Genomic DNA, 16058 nt, shown 5'->3' on the forward strand with positions numbered 1-16058 from the left:
TTAGCAAATTATGTSCCTGATAATTTACTGAATAAAGAGTCAATCAAGCACTACTTGGCACTAGTTGAGAGTAGAGCATTGCAAGAACTTCCAAATAGACAACATTTTTTAGAGAGGAACATAACCTGTATGTACAAAGATACAAAGTCAGTGATAGAAGACATTCCTTCCCATCACTTCAACTCTAGTTTGAATCTAAACAAAGCTGTTCAATAAGAAGGTAAAAGGAAAAAAAAAAAAAAAAAAAAAAAAATAAAAAAAAAAAAAAAAAAAAAAAAAACCTTGCAGAATTTTAAAAATTAGATAATACAAAAATAATGGGTGAGAAGGCAAAGTTCACAATGTGCTTGCTAAAGTAAGAAAGGTATTTTTGGCATATTAAACAATATATACACAGCCAAAACCCAACTCATCTGTACTGCTCTCTGCCCCTTTCCTTCTTTGAAGAGCTTAAAAACACAAGCTAAATTTCCCAGTATTGGTTTATTAGCAAATTAAAAAAARTCTTCATCCTCCTCACAATACATTCAGTTTGTCTTTCAGAAAACTGTTCTATGAAAACTGCTTAAAGAAGCAATAACCACTAATTAACCTTATCATAATTAGAATGATACTAAAAGAAATAAAGAAGTTAACAATATTAAGGAGCAAAACAAATWAAAAAAAAGTCTATCTTTGTGGATCTGGCTTTTATCCTGTATGCTCTTTCTCTCCCTCTTACTACACTGGGTGTCAGTGACAATGTTTTGGCTCTGGCAGTGGCTGCAGGGATGGTGTCAGCAAGAAGCGGTCAGGGCTGCTCTGCAATGCACCCACTGTAGGACACAGCTGAGCTCACAGTGAAGCAGCTGGTGCTTCTGTGAAAGCATTGCTAAGAAATGGCAAAATGTGCCCCAGGCAGTGAGGAGTGAAGGAAAAAAAATGTCAGAAACAGCACTAGAAATTCTGAGATCAGAGAAGAAGAAGAGGGAGGAGGTGCTTCAGACAGAGGAACAGAGAGGAACCCACAGAGAGAAAAGAACCATGCAAAAGGAGACAATTCCCTGAAATCTGTGGAGTTGACCACTCCAGAGCAAGCTGGGTATTTCCTGAAGAAACCCTAACACGCAGAGATTCTCTTTAGAGTAACTAGTGGCTATGGAAGTCCCATGCTGGAGCAAATTTACCCTGAAGGGCTGCAGACCATAGAGGGGACCCACAGAGGAGCACAGATGTGTGAGGAGAAAGGAGCAGCAGGAAAGAACTGTCGTGGATAGACTGCCATTCCTCACACCCCCTGCATCACTCATGGAGGAGAAGATAGACGAGTTGGGAATGAAGAGGCTGAGTCTGGGAACAGGGGAGTGGGGTAGCCTATTTCTTGCCATCCTATTCTACTTTTAAATGTCAATAAATTAAATTAATTTTACCCAAGCTGTGCCTGTTTTGCCAGTGCCAGTAATCAGTTAGGGATCTCCCCACCTCTGTTTCAACTCACAAACATTTTCATCTTATTTTCTCGCCTTGTCTTTTTGAAGAGGGAGAGCAAAAGAGTGGTTGGGTGGGGSTCTGGCAGCTGGACAAGGTCAAGTYACCACATTGACATAAGTTCTTATCTCCACTGCAATATTATTGAGACAAAGACATACAGGGTTGAGTTCGGCTAAAGAAAAACTCAGTGAATTCAATGTATGCTTCGTGAGCATATACAGTTTCTTTTAGCTGGGGTCACTCTGCAAACTCGAGATAACAGATATTTGAATTGATACTGGAGGGCCAATTTATGTCTGTCTGTCTTACCAAAAGAGTGCAAGTCTGCCCTTCACAAATGCAGTATTTGGTATGAAGGGCCAAACTTTCAAAGTCCTATAAAGCTCCAGGGCATTTGATTCTTGTGATTAGCCTGCAAATGCTGTCAGTMAGATCACAGAAATGTCACCTCAGTTATGAAGAGATCTAGGTATTTAGAACACCAAGAACACAGAATAATAGTAACAGCGTGACTGAAAAAAATTTAGATAATATCACATCTCTCAAACACCATGTGGGTTTACAAAGAAAAGAATAAATTTAGATTTAAATATTTCAGTTGTTGGACACATATCAAATATATGTCAAAGTGGCAGTGCTACAAAGTTTCAAAATCTGCTGAAAAAGCTATGGTCTTTTCCTCCTCCATTTTTGCATACCTTCTTCATAGATTAAAAAAAAAAAATCTATATGCAGAAAGGCAATTCAAGAAAAATTATACCTTCAGTACTGTTTCAATTTAAAAGATGAGAACAGAAGAACGCTGAGTTAAACACAGGCATTAAAATCCAATCTTACAATTTTTGCAGAAGATAGTGTTATTTTATGACTGAGTTTTTTAAAAACATTGAGACATCATTATGAAATACATACTTGATAACATAGTCACCTGTCAGCAGAAGAAATCCTAACATGCCACATAGAAAGAAATTTCTCTGCAGTTCTCAGTGGAACGTGTTATGCTTACAGATGCAGAAGATCCTTATCAAACTCCCTTGACCTTAGCTGTGACAATTTCTTCTAAGGGAAATAATATTTTAAAGTGATTATATCTTAAGCTGTCATATAATAAGATTTAGGAGGCAAAAACATGAAAGACAGAAAACACCAGAAGTCACAAAAGACCACAGATCCAGTACAAACATTTCTATTTCATAACAATAYTAACATTTCAAAATCACATTTATGAGGATGACTTTGTTACAATTCTTTGTCTAGGTTCAAGCCATGATGGACATCAAATGCTCCAGAACACGAACGGGCCTCTAAACATGCTGTGAATAACAATTAAGTTTGGATATAAAAAAAGGACACAGAAATTAGTACATGATTTCATGTACATTTTATGTACTTGCAATTATGCAATCGACTAAATGCAAGCTTCACTTCTGATCTGGAAGACATGGAGGTATTTGTGTATGCCTGTGTGTTTGGCTACCTGCATTTCCACTTAGGAAAGAGAGGACTGCAAATGAATGGAGCAGGACAACTGAACAGCACAATGCAAAGGGTAYGTGAGCACACCCTTAGCTGATTTCAGTCAATCTGGCAATAATTACCATRTATTAATTTCAAGATACTCCTCTCATCTGAATGGAGAACAATGCTAGCAATAAAAAGAGAATGTAATAAAAGAGTGATCAAACCTTCCTATAGATTTGAGTCCTGCACTTTACAGAGAAGGACAAACTCCAGTCAAGGTCACAGATGTTGTGCTCATGCATCGTTCTCAAATTTCTTGCAATTAATCAGTGTTAAAATCTAATGCAAGTACTTCATCAGTGTACTGCAAGGTTCTTCAAATACAGAACTCTCATATAYCTTCACTATGTCTCATCTTAGTGTGAAAAATTCTAAAGTTATTTTCACCTGGAATTATGTAATGTATTTCTAGCATGTTGTATGTGATTGTAAGACATAGAATTGATCTTTAAGTTCAAATAAACTTGATATTTGTAATTCCACATATCAAAAACATAACTGATATGATAGATATCAGTTGGATGGATATTTATATAGGTATGTGTACATTCATCCAACACTTGTGTGTTACGCAGTGTTACATTCATATAACACCAGATGGAAAAAAGAGAAAGACATTCTAAAYAGACAGATTGCACACAATGACAAATTGGATCAGAGACTCCCTGAAGGAGAGAAACAAAAGCAGAAAAGCTGATTTTCTAAATGTTGGTGAATGCAAAGAACAAGGAACTAGTCATGTTTTAAAAATGCCTTTGCAGGCAAAAGAACAAATCTGAGAAATGTATCACCAGCCTACTGTAATACTGCGGGGATGCATTAATACAGGAGTAAAAAGGAAGCAACAAAGAGTGATAAAGTGGCATCAGCTGTAGTTCTGGAAGCATTCCTTGGAGAAAGGAAATCAACTTTATTTACAAGCTAATTGTTGCAATTGTTTAATTTAAGAATCCAAATTAAAGATGGTTAAATACTGGAGTAATTTAAACTTTATAAAACAACTGATAGCACGATGGTTTAGCGTAGTGAAATACAGCCTCTGGGATTCATAACTTACCAAAATTTTGGACTCAATATTTTTCTATAATTTGTAGTACCCAAAATATCATTTACACAATCAAAAAAAAAGAAAACATTATGGTAGAGGAAGAAGATACTGCTTTTGTCTCACTACTCCAAACAGCCAAGTTACTATCCCACAGCACCTCATTAAGTAAAAATAATTTAAAACAATTTTCAATAGGAGATTGCTATCTTAAGCCTTTAGCACAATTGCCTTTAACTAGGAGATGGAAATTACTTTCTTACATCATCAGAAGGCATGTAATCAAATCTGTAAATTACCTAAAGGCCTATTGACMTTGGAGAGTAAATAACGTTTTTTACAAAATTACATGAGGGACTGGCTATCCTGTATTTGCCAGAATGTTTCCCACATCCAGGATTAAAACTTTCTACTAGGTCATTAGAAATTAATCCACAAGGTCTTGTGGGTATAGCTATCTACCAAATGAAACATGCTTAGTTCATTCAAACAAGGAAGCCAGACTGCTCTATTACTTACAGACGTACACTTGCATACACACACATACTCCCCTCCCAGTCAGAAACAGCCCAATTTAAACAGAAGTTTGGTTAAAAGTCTGGTACTTACTTTCAGCACAAAAATTATTATTTGCATAGCACATTTAAATCTGACACTTCTGTRCAAAATTGGTTATTTATAATTATTAATATTTTGCTGTAAACAAATATGTGTGTAAAGCAAACTCATGTCAATGTGTCCTGGTGGCTAAACAGGCCCAAAATAATTCTCTCAAATACTGCATATAAAGATTGTCTCAGGAAGGGATGCCTAAAAGAAGCTCAGAGCATTTATAGCCTTTGTGAATTATATTTTCAGAAGTGCAGTACCAAAAACTTCACATTAAAATATATCTGAACAGTACACCTTGTTTACTCTGACAGGTCAGATGTCACCAAAACCATTTCAAAAACACAGATGTGTGTTAACCTGGCTCTCACCAGGTTTGCCTGTGTCTCTTTTTAGTAATTATCCCTTAGATCATTATTAAAAATTGGACATTTTTTATAAAGAAAGGAATTTACAATCAAAGGAAGAAACACAGGGTTAAATTCTAGATGAACACACAAAGTTAAATTCCACCTACCCATATTTCCTTTCTGGTTTAATCCACATACTGACAGTATTCTTTTTAGCTTTCTCTCTCTAAAGATATTCAGAAGCATTCTCAATATTCTTAAATGGTACTGGACAGATTCTCAGCTGTACTCTTCATCCCAAACTATGAAATAGCTTAACACCCCCTCCTCCCCCCCAACAGCCTACAATGACAAATAATCATTACAGCACTCAGAAATTGCTGGGACATATATAGTTTCATTTCATAAGGTCTCTCCAATAYATATGTACGTGCTCCAGGCACCAGAGAAGGTGAGACATTCCTGAAAATGCCATTATTTTCTATGCAGGTAATAGTACTAAGAATTTAAATCCAAGGATTACAAAGAAAAAGAAAAACAGAAAAGACATTCCAAGATATCAGGATTTCTTTCCCAATGCTACAAAGAAGAAGAGCCCCCTGAGAAAAGCKTAATTATGGATTGAAAGAAGAAATCATCAAAAGATTACAAATATATTAAAAAATCAAAGTAATTAGCTAATTAGCCYACTATTACTAATAAATTCTAAACAAAATTAATATAAAACTTTTTTTTTTTCACTTTCATTATTAAAAAGATACTCCACAAGGCAATCTCCTAGTATAATTCTGTTTGGAGTCTTGCTTGAACAACCACAGCTGAGCTTCCTCAGATCTGTAATCAACAGAGAGGTATTATTTACATGAATTTTTATGAACCTTTGAACAAATCAGAGCTCCATAAATAAAAGTCCACCACTCAGGGTTGCTACATTCACYTGAGATATGCAGCAGGGTAACCATTAAGTGACTCAGTTGAATTGACTGAAACAGGAGTTTCTGTCAGTCAATGTCTATGAAAGTTGTTGGAGAAGGACCCACCCAAGAAAGACACGAAGTGATGAGAGGGCTGGAGCATCTTCGAGGACTGAGTAAGGTTATTTGGATCAGCCAGTCCTCCAGAAACCTACCAGCATGTAAGCTAACTTCGCTTCATCACACCTTCTTCTGACTGCAGCTTCCACCAGCTGCCAACCTGCAGTGCCTTGTGCTTTTGCTGGCCTGCCCTAGCACCCTCCCTGCTGAAAGAGTGCACCAGAACATCAACTGTGCCAGCTTCATTACAGCTAAAAGGGGAAAAGTTGAAAAGTAAATGGATTGCTTAGGTCCATTTTCACAAATACAAAAGAATGATCCCACTGAATGAACAACCATGCTAATAAAATAAACTCTAACAACAACAACAACAAAAGAAACTCTTAAAAAATTCTTTTGTTCTTCTAGGTCTGCTTCATCTACGACACTGAACTTGGTAGTACAAGGATGGACATAGCTATCAAAGTAAAGGATGATTTTAACTTTGCATTGAAGCAGCAGTTTCAAAACTTTGTATACGAATAACACAGCACATCTTCCTTCAAAATAAATCTGCTATTTTGCAGAACAAACTTACAGAATATATTAATAAGAAACATAGCTATCTGTGCTATGTTTTTCTCCATTTTGAGCATCTCAGAAAAAAGTTATTTTAATTCTACATTCTTCTTGCAGATGCAAAAGTCATTGGGAAGAAATCTACATTTAAATATATTTATGTTATTAATTTAAAAAAAATTATTTCACAATTCTTCGTTTAGGATTTGTTTTTCTTTATTCAGTACTAAAAATAATTTGTTCTACAGATCACTGCACAAAGAAAACACCATCTCCCAAAACGACTGCCATCTGCCACTGCAAGAGAAGCCTCACTCTCTTCAGGGATAATCAGCTTCATTACTCCTAGGAAAAACGGAAACAATTAAAAAAAAAAAAAAAAAAAGGATTTGCTTTCTGAAGAAATCGGCAATGTTTTTGCAAGGGAGACAGAAGTTAAAGGAAGAAGCCCTGTTTCTGAGGCTAAATAAGATGAGCTAACTTTTTCATTGTGCTGAATTAGTACAGTGACTCTAAACTTAGGAACATGTTTTTAAGAAATGATGGGTAACAGCACATCACATACACAAGAATCTGTCTTCTCAGTTCTGCCTCTAGTGTTTACTTATGACATAAATACTTCAGGTATTTCAGACAAAGTCTGAAAGTTGTTTTTCTTTTTAACGGATTAAATTTTTATTTAAATGACAATGGATGAGCACACATCACCGCCGAAGTGTTTTTATTGTCTTGGAAACAGAGTTTAACCCAAAACTTCATTCAAGTGTGCATTTAAAAACAACTCCAAATACAGAAATACAAAATCCAAGTATTTGTTGTTCTTAAGCTCAACTACTAAAATAAGAGAAAGTATATTGTGCAGAAGGAAAAGCAGAAYGGAGTTAGAAGTATTTGTGTGTTTAAAAATCTTATTAAATACAGTCACGCACTAACTCCAAGTATTTRGAGGCATTTGGTCTAATTCAAATGTCTCTGTAATTCATCCTGGCAAGGAAAATTTTGAGGGGGCAGCAATCAAGCAGGTACTTAATACCTTTTACTCATGCAGGCCTAAAGAGGGCTTCTGGCTAAACCATAAAGCAGGTAATGTCTTCAAATGGCTTCAAAGATTAACTTAAAATATCTTTAAGTAGGGCAATTTTCAACAGCAGGTTAAATAAATATTGGCCTGAGTTTCCTTACAGGTATTTACCTGTGTTTCTTAATAGATAAAATACTGGTTTACTTGATCACTACTAATTATGACTGCAGCTGCTTTCCAAGAAAAAAAAGATGGCCTTAGTACACAAAATTCTTTTTGCTGTCAAATAATTATTTGAATGCTACAGCTTCATCAAATCTGTCCAGTTTACAGCAGGTCTCAGGTAAAAGATGCTCTGTCCTCAAAGCAACTGCTTTTTTTAAGACTGCTGGAAACCAAATACATAAAACACGTTTGCCTGATTGTGGACAATCCCCTTATCATCCACAATTTAAACATAAAATCATTGTTCAAAATGTTTCAGAAAGCTTTATTTTTTCACAACCCTTATGCTCAATGGGACATACCACAGCAGCAATAAAACTAATGCCCAGCAGTTTACACAGGATGTTCCCAGCCACAACTTACATAAAAAAGTCACAGTTGAAATGCAAGAATTGTAAATTTTGGATAAGCTGACATCTCTCATCRCAGGCTGGATATAAAAAAACCCCAACCTTGTCCACCTTTTCTGTTTTCCTTCCAAGTGCCAAATGACAGGGGAGAAGGGCAGACTGACCACGGGTAGTCTTCTATCAATATATTCTTTAAACATTTTGCCATTAAACTGTCTTAAAACAGTACTGAAACTAAATCAGCAATACATTAGGCTTAGTATTTGTCTATCCTACCACATAAAGTTTTAGTTATTCTAAACAATCATACTKCAAAAATTACAATGGAATGCAAATTATTGTTTTTTACCATGAAGCCTAATCCTGAATGAGGGCAAAAGAATGAGGTGGGCTTAGTGTGAAGCCACCTGACCGATGACACCATTCAGATACGGATCATGTTCTGTAGCAGCAGCCGTGGGGCATGTTTTCAATTATACTTGAAATTGGATGCATGAGAATTTCTGCTATATCAGCCCGCATCTTATGTAGAGCCCAAGAAAAATTCCTGGGTAGCATACTAAAATGGACTTTACAAAAAAAGGAAGCCACTACAATCTGGCTATAGCAGCTGCAGGAAAAAACRGAATTTTACTGCTACTGCAGAGAGTAGCTCAATGATCAAGGGGAAGAGGGTCAAGAGAACCATAGAGCTTATTCATGTATCAATGTCTGTTCAAGAACTTTCAGGTCTTCCTGAAAAAATATTTTAATGGTAACAAAGATGTTGAGGATCAAAATGTGAACACATAATAACAATTCTTTAAACTGAAATGCTCAAAAGAGGCCACTAATTTAGATACTTACAAATACAGAGCTTCTTCTGAAGTCAAAACACTGCTCAATGGTGAATGACTCGCATAAAAAAGACAAGTAATACTCTACCAGAAATGCAGYGATAATAATTTTGATGAAAACATCATTAAACTTAGATACTATCAGTGACWGCTCAGGATCATTATTTCTAGTACTTTTTATTATTTGTTTAGGTAGGAGATAATTTCTTTCACGCTGTCAAAGAACCTGGACATTCAGTCTTTCTCCAGGTTCCCAGACTGAATTCAGATTTCTTATGTATGTGGATTTTATGAATGCAATGGTGCAGAGTGAAACAAAGTCACTATGCCATTTTTATTTTTAATTAAAGACATGCTATATTCTCTGGTTGCAAAAGATCATATTCTTAAAAGTATAACTATCACCAACTAGAATGAATCTTTGTTTTGTGAAGTGACTGAAAATGAAGGATTGCTTCCTAATGCATTCGTGAAAGAAACTACCATAAGAGGTCAGCTATAGGGCAAGTGCAAACGAAGTGTATAACTGTAATAATGCCACAGAACTTGCAGAGCTATGAAAGATAGAAAAAACAATTTTAATAGGAATAAAATGCTTCATAAAGAATAGTTTCTCATTAGAACATATTGTGGGGCACGGCATTCATTTTACACTGCAGTTTTTGGGACATCTGCTAAAGTGGGCATATAATTCTGGAAAATTATAGGCATAGATGGATGGCAATTACAGTGTCTTCTTTACACAACAAATGACTGATCTGAGCATAAGACTACAAGATAGGCAAGCCTGGGCTTCAAGTCTAGTTACGAAGCAATCCACAGATTACTCCCACAGTACTTGAACTCTTGGTCTCAGTGTTACCTTTTGTAAAAACATCCTTTAAATGACAGAAAAGATGTGAAGACCTGTCCAGGTAATTGCCTTTTACAGTGAAATACTTTTACAATAGACATACTTGTTACAGAAGCTGTTCCTTCTTTTCTCGCAATCTTACAGCTACTCATCAAACCACTGAACTGAGGTATAACTGCTTATGGAAGACTCACAGTTACACTCTGAAACACTACAAGAAGCATTATTTTTTTTGCAGAATACAGATAAGAAAGCTCAGGAAGCTCTTTACCCATAGTGAAAGTAAAAYCTATGGATAGGAGTGCACATATATTTACTTGTCAATTATTTTTTATTTCAAATATGCCCTTTCAAAAGCAGGGCTTTTGCAAGATGAATTAGAGTTACAYCCGCACAGGCTCTTAACTCTGTTTTTGACCCTTGTGGCTCCTGCAGCCTTCAGTTACTTTATGATTGTATTAAATTAGAATTCCATAAACAGTTCTGTTGGTCAGTCACATGACACTGAACCAGCTCTCCCCTACSCATCAAATTACCCATATAGTATTAGTATGAATAAAAGTTTAGAAGCTGCCACCTTGACAAAAGTTTTTGTTTTAATGTTTCTGTGGAGAGAAAAAAAAACAAAAACCCAGCTCAGAGCACATTATTCTTAAAAAAATTAAGAGCAGGACTTTAAAATATTAAGTTATTACCCTTTCACTTTACTTTAAATGCAACTCACAGTGGTGTTTCCGTCTGTCATGAAAAGATTTAGTATTTCCTCAAAAGGAATTTAATTCCAAAAGATCTGTCAATCTCMAAAAAAATGAAAGAGATAAGGAAGCACCTTAGAAGATACAAACATTGCTCTCCAGAACTCATTCCTCTCACTCCTTCATGAAATATATAATATTCACACCCTTTTATAAAATGTCAATAGAATACTATGTTTATTACAGACCCTTTTCACACAGATGAAAAGCACAATTGCAGGGACTGTTAAAGAAGAAAAAAGTGAATCAGTAGGTTACAAATGCATGATACTCTGCAACTGTTAAAATATTTATGCATTATATTAACTGAACACTTTGTTTGCAAAAGCCTGGGTTCAGACACACCAGCTTAAAGTATAAAATGTTCATGTTAAACATGCTCATGTTGCTGCCTTTATTTCTAAGCTGCAAAGCATGTTATCATGACAGTCTCTTCTGATCTGCTGACAGACACATGAAGAAATTTCTTAACGTGGCTCCCATTAAAATAATGGGACAAGGCAAATTTACACAGCTGAATCAAGAATACATCATGATATTTCTCCATGAAGAATAATCACACTAAGGGATCTATATTTGTGAGTACCTAAATTAATGGGCTCTTTASACATTTCAATTTAGAGCACTCATTATGTGTGAAGGATTTGATCCTCAAGTATTTCACAGTGTATTTCTCATATGACATTTACTGAAGTTTTTCCATTCATGTAATGTAATTTATATTATTGTAAAAAAAGCATGAAAAAAATTAAATCCTATGTGTGTATGTATGTGTTATCATGATACATGACTTTTCTCTTTTCCATAGAAAAGAGCTATAAAAACTTCCTCAAAATTCCTGACTACTTTTATAGTTTATTTTCAGGTCATAAGAGAAATTTTTTTACAGTGACCAATATTTCCAGCTTACCTGAAAGCTAATTACAAGATCAATTACAGCCTCTTCTCTTAGTGGTAATTTACATCTTAAAAGGAGCTTCATAGGTTCAGAGGAATATTTTATCCTCTAGTAAGGGAATGTGACAACTTTCATCATCAAGTGTGAAAATGGCTGATTGAAATGGCATAGAACCTTTTAATTCTCCAAAGCCCTACAGAGCAGCCATTTCTGTTTTGATCTTTGCCCAAAACAGATGTCAAATAGGTCTCAAATCAAACTCAAAGCCCAAGATACTACATTTAGTAGATCACACACAAACCAGAATCAAAATCAAAAAAGCACTAATGTACACTTGTCAGTTGTGGCACACTTTCACTTTAAAGTCATGCAAAACAGAGCTGCAGTCAAGTACCTGATAGAATTTCCTAATCTGAAGGTCCCACAGTTGAATGATCTGACATGTGCAATACTTTCACATTAGGATGGGCATACAGAATGCCTCTAATACTGGAGACAATAGTATCTGTTCATTTCAGCTAAGCTACACAATTTACACAAATCCACAATCTAATCTGGTTACAAATGTCCTCTGTGTTCTCTCTCCTCTAACAGTGGCAAAAACATATCTTCTCATAACTCATAATGCACTTGACAAACTTCTAACAGTGTCATAAAAAAAGACACAGCAACAACACCAGATATGAACAGACAATCCTAGATGTGGCCAGACAGATCAGTCAGTGTGCTGACCACCAGGTACAGCCTCCTCCTAAGAACTAATGAAGCCTGCTGGAAATAGAGGCATAATATATATTTAACTTCATTGCTTTTTCCAAGGCTGACCAAAGTTAAAGGATTTTTGAGCCTGCCTTCCATGCTGTATGCATTGCAGTGCTGCATTTCAGAGACGACTGGCACCCGCAGTGTTTTCTACATCATCTGGATCTGCACATAAAAACTATCAAATATGTGCTGAACAGAACTGAAACTAAGTGTTGCCACAAAAATAAAGTATTAATTTGACAGATACGCTGTTAATTTGTCAAATGCAGTGTCTTGGATCCCTATGTCATTTTCTGCTRTTTGTTACAGATGTGAAATGTTTATTAAACTTGATTGGTAGAAGGGAATTTTGGAATATGCATATGAAGTTATTGTATCCTCAATCAACTGCTACACAATGAGTTTTGTTGTTGTTTTACTCAGGAGCTATTAAAATAATTAGATAGAGAAATCACTAATTCTTAAGAGATTTCAGATCAGGCTAAGTATCAGTCTAAGTTTATTTGTTGATTTGCTTCAGTTTTTCATCAGACTTCTCTGTGCTCTTAGTCTAACTCGTTCATTTCTTCAGCAGAAGATATGCAGTCTGTGAGCAATCCCTGATGCTTCAATATACCTAAGCAAAGACAAGCTGAACTCCACACAAAGTCAAAAGATTGCCAGCAAGACAATGAAATGCACATGTACCACCCCAGTGAAGGCAAAACAATAACACAGATAGAAACCAATAAATAATAGATAAAAAMCAACAAAAATATAGTCTGTGGAATAAGAATTACTCCTTATAACAAGAAACTGTAATGCCACTTAACTGTTCACAAGTGCAAAATTTTTACCGCAAAATTTTCCACTGATGCCAGTAAGTTAATGATCTCCCATAAACGCTGTTTATTATCGTCATGCATTATGGGATGCATTTGCACAAAAAAACACGTATTATGTGTTCACTACCATTCTTATTTGTTATTTGATGCTGCTTGTTCCATTTTTTCAAGTTTTCAGGCACAGGAAAAAGAAGATTCTTGATTCTTCAGCAAGAAATTTGGACTCTCAGCTGTGATAACTTTATAGAAAGTTAATGAAGACTGAAAATGTTTCACTTCAAATCTATCAGTAGCACATTTTTTCCCCACCACTTCAGAAACATTTAGGGACTGACGTTGCCTTTTCTCTCTAGACCTGGGAGCCTCTGCTGCAAAAGCAATAGATTAACCTTGGAGTTTGCAAGCCGTTCACACAAGAATGGGTGTTCTACTGAAATATGAACTATCAACACATTTTAGAAATGGGCAGAAACTTCAACTGATACACACAAACACACACACACRAAAGATTTCTATTTGCTTTAACAAACACCAACAACTTCCATGTTTCTGCATGAGTGGCAGCATCTGCATCTGGGAGAAGGAAAAGAGGCTCAGATGCTGTCTAGAACAGCACAGGTTAGCAATACTCAGGTTACTATTATTCAGGACAGGCAGCATGTTTATTTACAGAAGAGATACACTAAACAGTCCAGAATTAAAGAAGTGTTCCRGTGGATATATTCTTCCACTGGCCACCATCTCTCAAGAAATGCTAGGCTATGATGGAATGCCCAACAAAAGACATTAGAGATCTCTCCTGCTGGCAGTCTCATAGAATTTTTATTCTAACACTTTACTCTGACTAACACAAGAAAGAGCTAGTAGAACTTAAAGGGTGCATAGTTAAAAAGCATTTCAATCTCTAACAGTACTAGAAACAGGCAGAGAGGTCCAGTTTTTAATAAAAGTAGAAAAACTGCAGCTTTACCATGTAAACTGCCATCCAAAACATTGTAATTTCAATTTTATTTATGGATAAAATTCCACTAAAGAAATGTGGCATGGAATACTTAGTTCTAAGCAATACAGTTTTAATTATGTTACATGCTACCTCTGCTTTAATTATGTAAAATAGTATTAAGTAACAAACTGTTTATGCATGAAGCGGATAATTAATACATCAAAAATTATTATGATAATTGAATCATGCTGTCTTTTTAGCTCTTCCCTCCTTCACCTCTTCAGACTCTCAGTCAGAGAAATACCTGTTCTAGGCTGGGATAATAACATTTTTCCCATTGATCTTTCAAACATAAAGCACTTGTTCTGAAGAACTGAATCAACAGCCACACAGGCCAGGAGAGAGAGCAATGCAGATTTCATTATCTCCCAATTGTAACATTTTTAACAGCATTATAGGCATGAAAAATATGGAACAAAAAGTGAACACACGTTTTGGGCTGTCACTACCCTCAATTCCAACTCTGTTACTGCTTTTAGTTAGGATTTTTTTTTTTCTAAAAGGAGGAAGGATGTGAAGCAAACTTGCTCACAGCTTTTACTCTCTTTTCTGGGAATGATAATGCAAGCTATGAATTAACATTAGAACCAAACTGTTTTCAACTGACTTTCATCGTATTCTTWATATTAATTCACATTTATCAACATTTGCAACAGCTCACTTTTAGGGTTATACAGAATAACTAATTCAGTGCCATCACTGAAAACCTATTTGATGAACATATGGTAGCATTCCCAGTACTTCACAAAACTACTCAGCATCCCTACAGTCAGCCCTGACTAAATACTGCAGTCACCCCCTTTCTGTAGACTTTATTCTGCCAGATACAGAGCTCTGTGCAAGTTCTTGCTCAAGAAGGCCCGGACAAAGCCGTGCGGGTCGCAGGTTTCCACGGGAGGCTGACCCCGCGCCCGGCGGGATGTGCCGCCCGGCGGGATGGGMTGTGCCGCCCGGCCGGGCGCTCCACGCGGAGCTGTCTGCGGTGCTGAACGGGAACAGACGGCCGCGACACCGCCCCAGCCGCACCCGAGGGGCTCCACCTCCCCATCGCACATCCACCACGGGCTCACCGCGGGAAACCAAAAGAAAACCCAATTGACTTACGCTGCTCCATCACCTCTCGGCTTGGGAGGCATCTTGGCAAGCCTTTATAAACTTCCCTTCCAACTCTCTTAAAAAGAGCAGCACGTCTGGGACAGGCAAACTCTAGTTTGATTTAACTGCCTGTTTCCAGAACAAAACATACAAACAATGTCATTTCAATAGGAAGACTAAAGCTATCCACTTGCTGCTAGGCACTATCCCACGGACATCGTCGCAGCATGGTTTGTTTGATCTTCGTACCAATAAATCAAGCTCAAAGACTACTGGAAAGAATGAAAACGCTGATTCCCACTTGCCAGCATTTTAGGTCACCGGGAGTTTCTCAATATTGATCCTGTGATCGGTAATAATTAATAAACTGTCAGCTCCTTATTTTGCAACATTCTTTTGCCTTGTGYTTGGTAGAAAAATTTATTTATGCTTAAGCTGGTTTGCTCCCACCCACCAAAGTATGAAAGACACCACAGGTGCCAGCTGAATACAGCTACCTTCTTCTGTTTCACGGAACAAACTTTCCTCTCTCAATGAATTCTTACTTATTTATACTGTAAAAAAATGTTTAATTATGTTTCAGACAATAATCAGAATGGAATGTTCCAATGGGAATGGGACTGACAAATAGCTAGTGCAAGAAGTCCTCCAGGATACAACCAACCATCTGTAGGCTCTGTTCTACTGACCTTATTCATTCTTCTGCTTAGATGTTTGCTTGAGTTAAAGACATGCCTGCCTTCAGAAAGCAGTCAGCTTTAAAGGGTATTTTAAAAACATTATATTATCAGGATTACAGTTTTGTTGGGGTTTTTTTCCTTTGGGGTTTTTTTTTTGTTTGTTTGG

At 36.4% G+C, this 16058-nt stretch overlaps 1 protein-coding gene across 2 annotated transcripts in view; it reads right to left on the reverse strand.

Annotated features, from left to right (window-relative positions):
* The window catches only part of KCNN2 (potassium calcium-activated channel subfamily N member 2), a 67462-nt gene that overhangs the window by 47891 nt on the left and 3513 nt on the right, over nt 1-16058 (reverse strand). The window lies entirely within an intron of this gene.

The sequence above is a fragment of the Malurus melanocephalus genome, unplaced genomic scaffold, assembly GCF_030028575.1.
Source record: "Malurus melanocephalus ecotype Western Australia unplaced genomic scaffold, MMel_1.1 scaffold_582, whole genome shotgun sequence".
Taxonomy (NCBI): domain Eukaryota; kingdom Metazoa; phylum Chordata; class Aves; order Passeriformes; family Maluridae; genus Malurus; species Malurus melanocephalus.